This window comes from Marmota flaviventris, chromosome 13 (genome assembly GCF_047511675.1).
Source record: "Marmota flaviventris isolate mMarFla1 chromosome 13, mMarFla1.hap1, whole genome shotgun sequence".
Lineage (NCBI taxonomy): Eukaryota > Metazoa > Chordata > Mammalia > Rodentia > Sciuridae > Marmota > Marmota flaviventris.
This window is the reverse complement of record NC_092510.1, coordinates 21,236,082-21,247,880: the sequence shown is the minus strand read 5'-3', so window position 1 is coordinate 21,247,880 and position 11,799 is coordinate 21,236,082. Positions and strand designations below refer to the sequence as shown.

At 41.1% G+C, this 11,799-nt stretch overlaps 1 pseudogene; it reads right to left on the bottom strand.

Moving 5' to 3' along the window:
• Positions 1-236: 236 nt before the first annotated feature.
• Positions 237-3,212, bottom strand: LOC114083917 (fibrous sheath-interacting protein 1 pseudogene; annotated as a pseudogene).
• Between the last annotated feature and the right edge of the window lie 8,587 nt (positions 3,213-11,799).

Below are 11,799 nucleotides of genomic sequence, written 5' to 3'. Positions count from 1 at the left end.
GGACTAAGCAAACAAGATATGAACGTCCACAATGGCAATGTGCCAACTGGCAGAGTCCCTGGGCTTTTCTTTTCTATTCTTTTTAAATCTTCACCATGATGGTTCCATTGTGATATATTTAACAACTCCTCCTTAAAAAGCCATGGGCTACATTTTTGTATTGTATCAACGTATGCCCTGATTGTTCTTGATTTTACTGAGATGCCTCCTTACCAGAATTCAATGTGCTTACAGTATCAACCTTGAAGGAACCTGGTTCTGGTGAGAGCACCTCCAGAGAACTTGCATTTGAACTTCTGCTCCCAGGACGTGTTCTTGAATTTGAGGCTGGTTTTGAAATCCCATCTAGGTTTCCCTTTATAATATCCATTGGTATCCTGATCATTCTGATTTTCAAGTCTTGGAGAAAAGCTGGGAATTATTGGGCGGACTACAGCTAGTTCTTGGAGTTTTTTATGAATTTCAGCAAGCTGCTGATGCTGGGTGGCTGCAAATGTGTATCCTTCTCCTGGGACCAGCCAATCAGACTGATCACCCTCAGAACTGGACAGTCCCGAATCTCCATCATCTAAGTCCTTCAAAAGTTCAGCCAGTCTTTGCTTCTCTCTGTCAATCATAACCACTGGGTTTCTTGAATTCTTAGCCAACTCAATGTTTCGCTTAACAAAATCGTGGTTGTGTTTACCCCTGAGCTCAAATTTTTCTGTATTTGAGAAAGGTTTCTTTTCTGCTTTGATCAATGACTCATTTCTTTCCACATCATAGGTAAAATCTTGATTGGCATTTTGCATATGGTTTTCATATTCTTCTGGAGATATCTGAGTGTGAAACACTGGGAAAAAGGTATCTTCATCCTCACGATGAGAAAGATCAATAGTTTCTTCAGATGCAGCAGTCAAAGATAAAAATTTCTTTGTATTTTCCATCTCCTCATTACTTTGCAAAGCTTCACTATTTTTTGCAGACTTAAGTTCTTCCCACAACTTTATTCTCATTTCTAGACCTTGCTTCTTAATTTCTTTTTCTCTGTATTGTTTTTTTGCCAATATTTTATCAAGTCTGTTCATTTTATAAATAGCATCTTGAAGTTGAGAGACTACTTCTTTTAATTTGGTTTCATCTGAACATTCAGGGGTCATCTGATGTTGAATCAAGTCCAGATCTTCAACTGGCCCCTGTTTAGCCAGTTTTATTTTCTCAGAGTAGTTTGCCCCTTTATCATCATTATTATATCTTCCTTCCTCTGTATTACTGCTTTCTGAGTGCTGCCAGCAGTTGACCAAGTTCTAGTTAGTGAGATGGAAACAAATGTAATGTGGTAGCTACAGGAGCCTTCCTTGTCAACCCTTTCTTTGTACTCTTCAACTTCATTGCTTCTTCAGTTGTTCTGCAGGATTAGAGTGCAGATATCTTGAATCATGAGTTGAGGCTATGATCAATAGCACAAGAGACACCTGAAGCACCACAAAGCCCTGAATTGCCTTTTCTGTCTTTTACATATTAGAAAAGCAGGAAGAAGGAAAGGCAGAGAAGGGAGGAAAGCTGGGAGGATAAGGGGTAAGGGGAGAGGAGGTAAAGAGAGAACTGGGAAAGGAGGGAAAAAGAATGCAAGGAATAGAAAAAGCGGGGGAGAGGAGGACGAGGAGGAAGGACAGAAGAGAGGGAGGAAGGGAAAGACAAAAAATAAGGGGTGAAAAGAGGGAAAGGGAAGAGGAAAAGGTACAGGAAAGATGGCAGGAGCAGAGAGATTATGTGGGAAATTATCATGATGTATTCTGGTACAAGTTACAGAAAACTAATTGAAAAGGTAATGTGTTTATCTCAGTTCTTAGAACAAGCTCAGGCATAGTAAGGAACACAGTAGACTTTGGCTTCACACAATGGCTACTATAGTTTCAGTTATGTTTATAGACAACATCATTTCAAAAGAAGAGGGACCATCTCCTATGTCTTTTTTTTTTTTTTAAGGTACCGAGGATTGAATCTAGGGTCTTGTACTAGCTGATGAACTTCATCCCCAGCCCCTTTTATTTTTTTGATAGAGGGTGTTGCTAAATTGGTGAGGCCGGCTTCAAATTTACAATCCTGAGCCTCCAAAGTAGCTGGGATTATAAGCATGTATCACTGCATTGAGTTCCTATGACTCTTTCTTCCTACTTTTTTTTGGTGTGTGTGTATGTATGTGGCAATCTTTCTTGAATGTGATGAACTGTTTTCTAGAAACCCTCTAGTCCAGCATCACTAACCAAAACTAGATTATTTACCCATTACCGAAGCAATCACAGGCAAAGAAATAGGATTACCATGAACAAGAAATCATTCACACTATGCCAGATCTACCTCTGGAACTGGGCATGAGATCACCTTCTCTTGAGTCACAAAAGGAAGAGACAGACACCAAACTACTTATGTTTATTACACAATACTAGGAGGCCTAGTGATTGTCATCTGTAAAGTGATTATGACAGATTTCCAGCAGATGGCAGTAAAGTGCTTGGGGAAAGGGCACATATTTCAGATTTACACAAAGTGAAAGCAATCCAACAAAAAATGGTCAGTCTTCCTTATCTGTGGTTTCTGCATCCATAGATTGAATCAACCACAAATCAAAAATATTTTGACCTGAACACGTTTTCTTATACTGTATTGTTTAGGGAATAATGATAACTACTACTTATATAACATTTATACTGTATTAGTTATCATAACTAATTTAGAGATGATTTAAAGTTTATGGGAAAATGTGTATAGCTTATATGTAAATATTATCCATTATGCGAGACCTTAAATTAGGGTCTTGGATTTTGATATGGAGGCAGAGAGTGCCCTGGAACCAATCTATCTTGGATATGAAGGAAAATGGAATTATGCCGCAGTCTGGCTGGGCACAAATCACGAGCCACTGAAGCAGGAACAAACTTTATTTTTGAACTGCAGGAAAACACTTCACACAGCTCCCGGGGAATCCTCCCAACGCCACGCGGCTCGTCCAGGAACCCCCAGCCGGAAATATCTCTCCCGGAAATCCCTCCTCCTGCACTTCCCCAACCAATGGGAACTCTCGGGGAATCCCGGGAAATCCCCACGAGAACTCCAAAATAGTGCGAGAACTCAAAAGTTGCGGCAGAGGCGGATAGTAATGCCTCACCTGTCAATCAATACTGTTGGCAAAATGCCAGGGGCCATACAGACTCGGCCGTGGCTCTCAGCATCTCCCCCTTTTTGTTTAATTAAACAACAAGCAATGTGGCTTAGGGATCGTGCTTGTTAGGCAGTCCAATTCAACATATGGTCCTTACCCGTCATCGGATGAACTGACCTCTAGGCGTCAGCCTCCTGTCTTAGGTTGGTACCACTGCAATTGGATCATACCCGTCACTGACTACCGGTCCAGCATACAGCCATACTTGTGGATAGGCCTTTGCACCAGTGGGGGGGTGAGGTTCTTTGCCTCACCTCTGTTGGCCCCCAAATTTGGCCTTGGTGCCAGTGGGGGGGTGAGGTTCTTTGCCTCACCTCTGTTGGCCCCCAAATTTTAGACCATCACTAGTAGAAGGGAGGAGGATGCAAAATGCCATGACACTAAGCCAATTGAGGGCTCCTTTGAAAAATTGTACCACCGGTGACACCATCAGCAAAAATACTCCAGCACTACCACAATTCGCTGCACCAACAGATAGTTCACAATGCATACAAGTGATACATAGTCCAGGCAAGTTCTGCAAGCAGTTCAAAGCAGAGGAATCTGTCAATATGTCCATTTCCTCCCAAAGTAAATCGACTCCTTGATTGAGCATTACTTGTTGAGTTATTATTCATTGATGCATCAGTTTATACAGTTTATTGTGATAATTATCGAAGAAGCTGTAGTTTGGTTTTATCTTTGTCTTCACCGGCACTGGGATGAAGATAGGAATTCTGGCAATGATGCTAAGAAAAAAATTATGTAACATTCCAACAGGCACTAAGAAAACAATTTTTTGAACAATTTACATTATCCTGAACAGAATTATTAAATATAATGAGAAGGAAAGGTGAAAGTAAACAAACAGATCTGTTAACCTCCTTATTTGTTCACATATTAAAACAATTTTCAACAGCTGTTTACCCAATCTAAATTAAACCATTAAAATCACGTGAATAAAAAAATTCGCATCCATTTATTCATGAGCGCTCCTCATATATGATATATGGACATACGCACATACAGACATACAACACAAAACAGAAGTGTGCACACATAACATACAACACATAAGACAATAGTAAAGGCCTTGTAGCTTTACCTAGGTGAAATCTCCATTGCAATGTTTAAAAACTCCACAGTCAAAAAACAAAACTGATCAGAAAAACATTAACCTAGGTATGTATGAGCTCAAAAATAAAATAGAAATTTATGATGTGGGAAAAGGCAAATAATAAAATAAATATTGAAAAAAGCATCCTGGTTAATCACTGTCGCAGATGTAAGAATAGCCAAACTGGAGTTCTGGATATCAGCTGTTATGGATTTGATTCAAATCATCTTCCTTTTGGTCTGTAGAAATTGTTTTAGTTAATCTCTCTGGAATCCAAATTGGCTGCTGTTCTCCCTGTGGAAAAACACAAACAGAACCCCGACTCCAGACAATCACTGGGTCAGGATCTTTCCATTCTCCTGTTAGAATATCCTTCCAAAGTACCTTAGGCTTATGTACATTTTTTGGACACATATGCCTTTCCGCAGCACTAAGCGCTGATGAATCCAAATTTAAAAAGTTTAGAGTAAAAAGGGTTATTTTAAGTTTATCTTTGGGTGATATATACCCCTTTCCAATTCCCTCTTTTTGCTTTAATAAGTACATTTTAATAGTTTGATGAGCTCTTTCAACTATGCCTTGTCCCTGAGGATTGTATGGGATTCCTGTTATATGAGTAATGCCAAATGATGAGCAAAATTGTTTAAAAGAGGTAGAAGTACAACCAGGACCATTATCTGTTTTTAACTGTTTTGGAACGCCCACAGTGGCAAAATTTTGTAAGCAATGAGCTATAACATCTTTAGTTTTTTCTCTGGAATGAAGGGAGCCCATCAAAAATCCGGAAGAAGTATCAACTGTAACATACAAATATTTTAATTTTCCAAATTCTGGCAAGTGTGTGACGTCTATCTGCCAAATATGGTTAGGTATCAGTCCTCTAGGATTGACTCCAAGATTAACTTGTGGTAAAAAGGTCACACAATTTTGACATTGTTTTATTATTTGTCTAGCTTGTTCCTTAGTTATTTTAAAACGCTTTTGTAAAGTATTAGCATTGACATGGAACCTTTTATGAAAATGTGTAGCTTCTTCTAGTGTAGAGAAAATATGTATGTCATGTGTAGTTTTATCTGCTAAATCGTTGCCCAAACTAAGGGCTCCAGGCAATCCTGTATGTGCTCTGATATGTCCTATAAAGAATGGATATTTTCTGTCCCAGATTAGACTTTGTAGAGCAGAAAACAAAGAGAAAACAGTAGAGGAAGGGGAAATCCTGCCAGCATCTTCAAGGGATACTATAGCATTAACTACATACTGACTATCAGAAAATAAATTAAATACAGAATCTTTAAACATCACAAAAGCTTGTAAAACTGCATTAAGCTCTACCTTTTGAGCTGATTGTTTGGGTACTAAAAATGTAAAAGTTTGATCAGGGGTAACTACTGCTGCTGTACCACTATTTGACCCATCAGTGAATACATTTGGAGCATTCATGATAGGGGTTTTTCTTGTCATTTTTGGAAAAACTACAGGATGCGAAGACCAAAAAGACAACAAAGGATTAGGTGGTAAGTGATTATCAAATGAAACATTAGATTTACACATGATTATTGCCCAAGTATTTAACTCATTAGCTAACTCATCAATTTGATTCATAGTATATGGAGTAATAATTTTATTGGGAGAAATTCCAAACACTCCCTTTGCTGCTTTTAATTCCTTTGAGTATTAATTGTCCTACATCCTCAGGATACCTAGTAAGAATAGTGTTAGGAGAATAAGATAAATGTATCCACAATAATGGACCTTCTTGCCAAAATACTCCTGTAGGAATATTTTTTGTTGGTATTACAAAAAATAATAAAGGCAAAGTTATATCAATTCTATCCAAATGCATATTTTCCATATATGTTTCAATAATTTTTAATGCCTTTCTTGCTTCAGGCGTTAACATGCGGGGTGAATTTGGATCTGATGGACCTTTTAGGATATCAAATAAAGGTCCCAACTCTCCTGTTGGTATGCCTAGATAAGGCCTTATCCAATTTATGTCTCCTAATAACTTTTGAAAGTCATTAAGTGATTTGAGTTGATCTACTCGTATTTGAATTTTTGGTGGATGGACCATGGTTGAGGATAATAGAACTCCTAAATAATTAATTGGAAAATTTAATTGTACTTTATCTATTGCTATCTCTAGATTATAATTTTTTAATAAATTTGTAAGTGTGGCATAACATTCTAGCAATGTGTTTTTATCTTTGTGTGCTAACAATACATCATCCATATAGTGAAATATTTGTAGTTTAGGATTTTGATTTCTAAGTGACTGGATTGCTTTGTTAACATAAATTTGACACATAGTTGTGCTGTTAGCCATCCCTTGAGGGAGTACTTTCCATTCATATCTCTGATCAGGACCTTCATGATTCAGTGCAGGGATAGTAAATGCAAAATGTGGACTATCCTCAGGATGAATTGGAATTGAATAAAAACAATCTTTAATTCTATAGCTAAAACGTACCAGGTTTTTGGCAAAGCAGACAATTGGGGAATCCCTGATTGAGCAGGTCCCATAATAACCATCTCATTATTAATGGCTCTTAAATCTTGCAATAATCTCCATTTACCAGATTTCTTTTTAATGACAAAAATGGGAGTATTGTAAGGAGATATGGAAGGTTGTATATGTCCCTCCGCTAATTGTTGTTTGACCAGGTCATGGGCTGGTTGTATCTTTTCTTTAGTCAGGGGCCACTGAGGAACCCATACTGGTCTATCTGATTTCCAAGTAATTTTTATTGCCTCAGTGACCCCTTCTGAAAACCCAGTCCATATCTATTTATTCCTTGATCTATTTGAATTGGTGCTGCTATGTCTTGTTCTCCTAATCTTTTTTCTTTCCTGAAACCTTGTCTAGCCCTAATAGTGGGCGCATTTGGATTGATGTTATTTGTTAATGTCAAACCTAATTGATCTAGGACATCTCGTCCCCATAAATTTATAGGAAGATGATCCAATACATATGGCTGTATAGTTCCTTCACATCCTTCAGGATCCTTCCAATCTAATACCATTGCACTTCTATGGGGATTAGTCGCCACTCCTAGGCCTCGAAGCGTTTGAGTGGCTTGTTGTAATGGCCAATGTTTTGGCCATTCTTGACGAGAGATGATGCTAAGGTCTGCACCTGTATCCAGTAGCCCATTAAATTCATGTCCTTGAATATTTAGTTTTAGCATGGGGCAAGAATCTAAATTTAAAGAAAGCATAGCCCAATCTACACCTGTGGAGCCTAATCCCCTGGAACCTCTTTCTATAGTACTACTGGAAAATTTATCATGTAGGCTGGGTATTATTAATAACTGTGCTATTCTATCTCCTGGTGAAATTACTGATATACCCTTTGGAGAACTGGCTATAATTTTTATTTCACCTTCATAATCGGGATCAATTACCCTGGGACTTATCATAAGTCCTTTTAGCGTAGAAGAACTGCGTCCTAACAATAAGCCTACTGTTCCTTGGGGAAGAGGTCCTTTTACTCCTGTGGGAATGATTTGAACTCCCATCTCTGGAGTTAGTACTGCTCTGGCGGAGGCGCAGATGTCCAACCTTGCGCTCCCTCTAGTTCGTCTGATGAGAGATCTGATGGATAATGTGTCCTGGGCACTACCCTGATGGTGTTGCTGGGTTCCTCCAGTGCCCTGTACATTTGTGGTCTTGGGCCCCGGAGCATTGGGCCCCCCTGTCCGTTTTTTGGCAATGGAGCCCGATGCCTTTCTCCACGATATCGTGGGTAAACACTTGGTCCTTGTCTGTTTTTTGATAACGGAATACCCTCTATGGTGGTTTGAGAACGGCATTCATTAGCCCAATGTTTCCCTCTACGGCATCGTGGGCAAATACCCGGTATTCTATTCCTTTGATACCTAGCTTTGTTTGTCGCGACCCCTTGCCCGCAAGGAAGACGCAACTCAGGAATCTTCTTTCAGCAGTTTATTCAGGTCCCTGATATTTCTTCTTCTCCTTCTCGGATGCCCCTCCCAGCCTTAATAAAGCATCTCAAGCCCCAATGCAAAGCTGCCGCGTGGAGCTTTCTCATAGGGTGATAAGGGATTACGTGCCAACTCTCCAAAAAAGGAGTTGTTTATCACAGGCCACAGTGGAAGCCGGCGCCATCTTCTAATGGCGGCCACGGTCTATAGGAACGGCTCACCACAGTTCCCCCTTCTGTTTTATAAAACAATGCAGGTGAAAGTAGAGGTCCTATCCCACTGTGCAGAAGTGGCTGCAATGTATGGTTCAGTCCTAAGGAGGCGCCTTCCCCAGACCTGATCCCATATCAGCCGACGCCTTTTTTCGTAGGGCGGGGCGTGGACGTCAAACCCGCATGCAATAGGACATGCTTTCCTTGAGGTCCGTTGAGGGATCACTCAAGTGCAGTGCCTTGCCTCGCATCCTGCATCGTGACGACGATGAGAAGTAGGATAACACAGGTAGCCTGGTAATGATGACAAAATTTAAGTTGGCAACACAATCCCTAAGCCCCAGAGGAAGGTAAAGAGTCTGTAGCCGAGAAGAAAGACCAGTCCTGAAACCCATCTGCGTGCAATGGTAACAAGACCTGCAGAGTGCAAGGGCTATTCAGTACCGGGAGAGCATAAAGAAGAGGACATGCCAATCCCAGTGCAATGTGAAACTAACTTGGGGTGCAATGGCCATGCCCAGAAATCACTGTTTAAGATGTGCAAGCCAGATTTGTGGAGAAATGCCATTTTCTAAGGCCGCAAGAGCCTGTACAATCATAGCTTTCTCTTGCGCATGACGAGCTTTAAGGCGACAGAGAAGCCACAAACAAAGTACAACACCGAAGCAACACATTGCACCAAAAATGCCTACCCCCACCCACTCCTTGAAGAAGGAAAAAGCAGAAGATATCCAATCGGTGAATCGACCCAAAGTCACGGGATCGACATGGGTACTGTTCAAGACAGCTATCTGGGTTAGTTGAGACTGGATCATGTCTTCCGCTGCCATGGACCAATTTCTGGCCAAATATTCGCCAATGATGCGGGAGGCATTCCTGGAATCATTAAATCTGACAGAGGTTATGCATAAATGTGCACGTTGGTCAACACAACCCAAAAGCACCAAGTCAGCCAATTCTTCTACCTGAGTTTGGAGTAAATCTATTCTTTGGTTGGCAGCTAAAATCCCTGACAAAATATGTTGATTAATTGTATTTTGGGATTCAAGTATAGTGGAAGTTTGTTGAACAACTTGATTAATGGTGGCAGCAGTTTGTACTTGACTGGCCATGGCCACTCCGGCCGGCCGTAACCGCTGCAGCAGCAGACACTGCCACAGCTGTCACTATAGCTGCCGTAATTCCAAAATCTCTACGGGTTCTAATCAATTCAACAATAGGAAAGGATTCTGGATCTGCAGTAACCGGGATCAGGACAAAGGTTGGAATTTTCATAATCACTGCCATAGTCCAGGAGCCATTCCAACACTCAGACAAGTAGCAAGTAACATTAGAACAATTAAGCATCCCCTGTAATGTAACATTAGCCAAAAGAAACAGGAACGGAGATTGGAGACAGACTGCTGCGGAGGGTAATGTAGCATTAGATAATTGTGAATTATTTGCAAAAATTTTAAGCCTCCTACCTCGCTCCGAGTCTTGGGTAATGCCAGAAACATTAAACAGCCAACTTTGGACTCCTAATATTTCCCTGGGGAAACACAAGCGCGGACTAGACTAGCCCAATCTGAGGGAGTCATACAAAATCTAGTAAGTCCCTCCACCTGAGTGAGAGTGAAAGCGGCATCTATGCCATAAGTGCGGACGGATTCTGCCAAGGTTTTAACTATCTTAAAGTCTAAAGGCTCATGATATCTTCCCCTGTTATTGTCCTGAAATACAGGGTATGCAAGTCCCATATCTGTATTAACTGTCCTCCAAACTTGCGCATGAAAAGACCTCCCAGAACCTTGGCTCCCCCCCACATACGGGGGTGGGGCAACAGGCATCATATCTTCTTCTAAATTTTCAACCTCCTCCTCCTCAGAATTCTGTTGACCAATATTAGATCCCTCCCCCTTCTTACAGTAGGCATGCGCGCCTTGTGTCTCCTTTTTCTTCTTTTTCATTTTTATCTTATGTAGTTGTTGTAACAATATATCAAGGTCCTCAGAACTCTCTGAGTCGCTTGTGTTCTCAGGCGTTCTGAATTCGGTCAAGTCTGGGTAGAGCCTTCTCCTATTTTTATCTTCAGGCTCTTTTGCCTTCTCACTACTGTTACTTTTGATACTCTCTGCCACTTCACTATGTGATCCTTCAGATTTTTCCTCATGTAGTTGTTCAAGAACGGCCTCACCCTCACTCACAGCTTCTTGGCATTTACCATCTGTAAGGCAACTACGGACCATTTTCCAAAGGGGTATCACCCCACCCTCTAATATGCCCTGCTCAGAAGCAAAGTCAAGATCTTTGCCTAATTTATCCCAACTAGGTACAGTAAGGCTGCCCGAAAATGCAAACCACGGTGCAGCGATATCTATCTTCTGTAAAAATCTCTGTAAAGTACTATGTTTCACTTCCAGGCCCTTGGAACGTAACAGGCCATCTAGGGCCAGGAGAAGCGGACTTGAAGATGCGGCACCCATGACACAACAACAAAGGAAGCACAAAAAACAAAAGCGAAAGTAGAAGCAAAAGTACACAGTGCAGCTGCAATAAAATGTAATGCTCTCTCTTTCTTTACAGAGGAGCTGCCCCGCTTTGGTCCCGGATCCCACTTACCTGGGACTAACCCCGCTTTGGTCGCGGATCCCACTTACCTGGGACTAACCGGTGCACCACCCCTGACTGCTGAAAGTTCTGGTTCCCGGGTCTCGGCACCACTTGTCGCGACCCCTTGCCCGCAAGGAAGACGCAACTCAGGAATCTTCTTTCAGCAGTTTATTCAGGTCCCTGATATTTCTTCTTCTCCTTCTCGGATGCACCTCCCAGCCTTAATAAAGCATCTCAAGCCCCAATGCAAAGCTGCCACGTGGAGCTTTCTCATAGGGTGATAAGGGATTACGTGCCAACTCTCCAAAAAAGGAGTTGTTTATCACAAGCCACAGTGGAAGCCGGCGCCATCTTCTAATGGCGGCCACGGTCTATAGGAACGGCTCACCACATTTGTTAAACCCTCCTCCTATGGGGCAACTCCTTTTAAAATGTCCTGTTTGATCACAATTATAGCATGTTTTTGGCCTGGCATCTAAAGCCTGTTGTACTGCTGCTAAGACTTGCCCTTGTTCATTAATGTCTCTACATAATTTAATATATGTGCTTAAATCTTCATGTCTCCATGGTCTAATGACCTCTCTCCAGCAACAATTTGCTTGGTCATAAGCCAGTTGTTTTATAAATAGCATTGCCTGTTCTGTATCCCCAAAAATTCTGGAAGCTGCTTGAATAAGCCTATCTACAAATTCAGCGTAAGGTTCATTAGTTCCTTGTATTACCTTAGATAATTGACCTTGTAAATCTCCATGC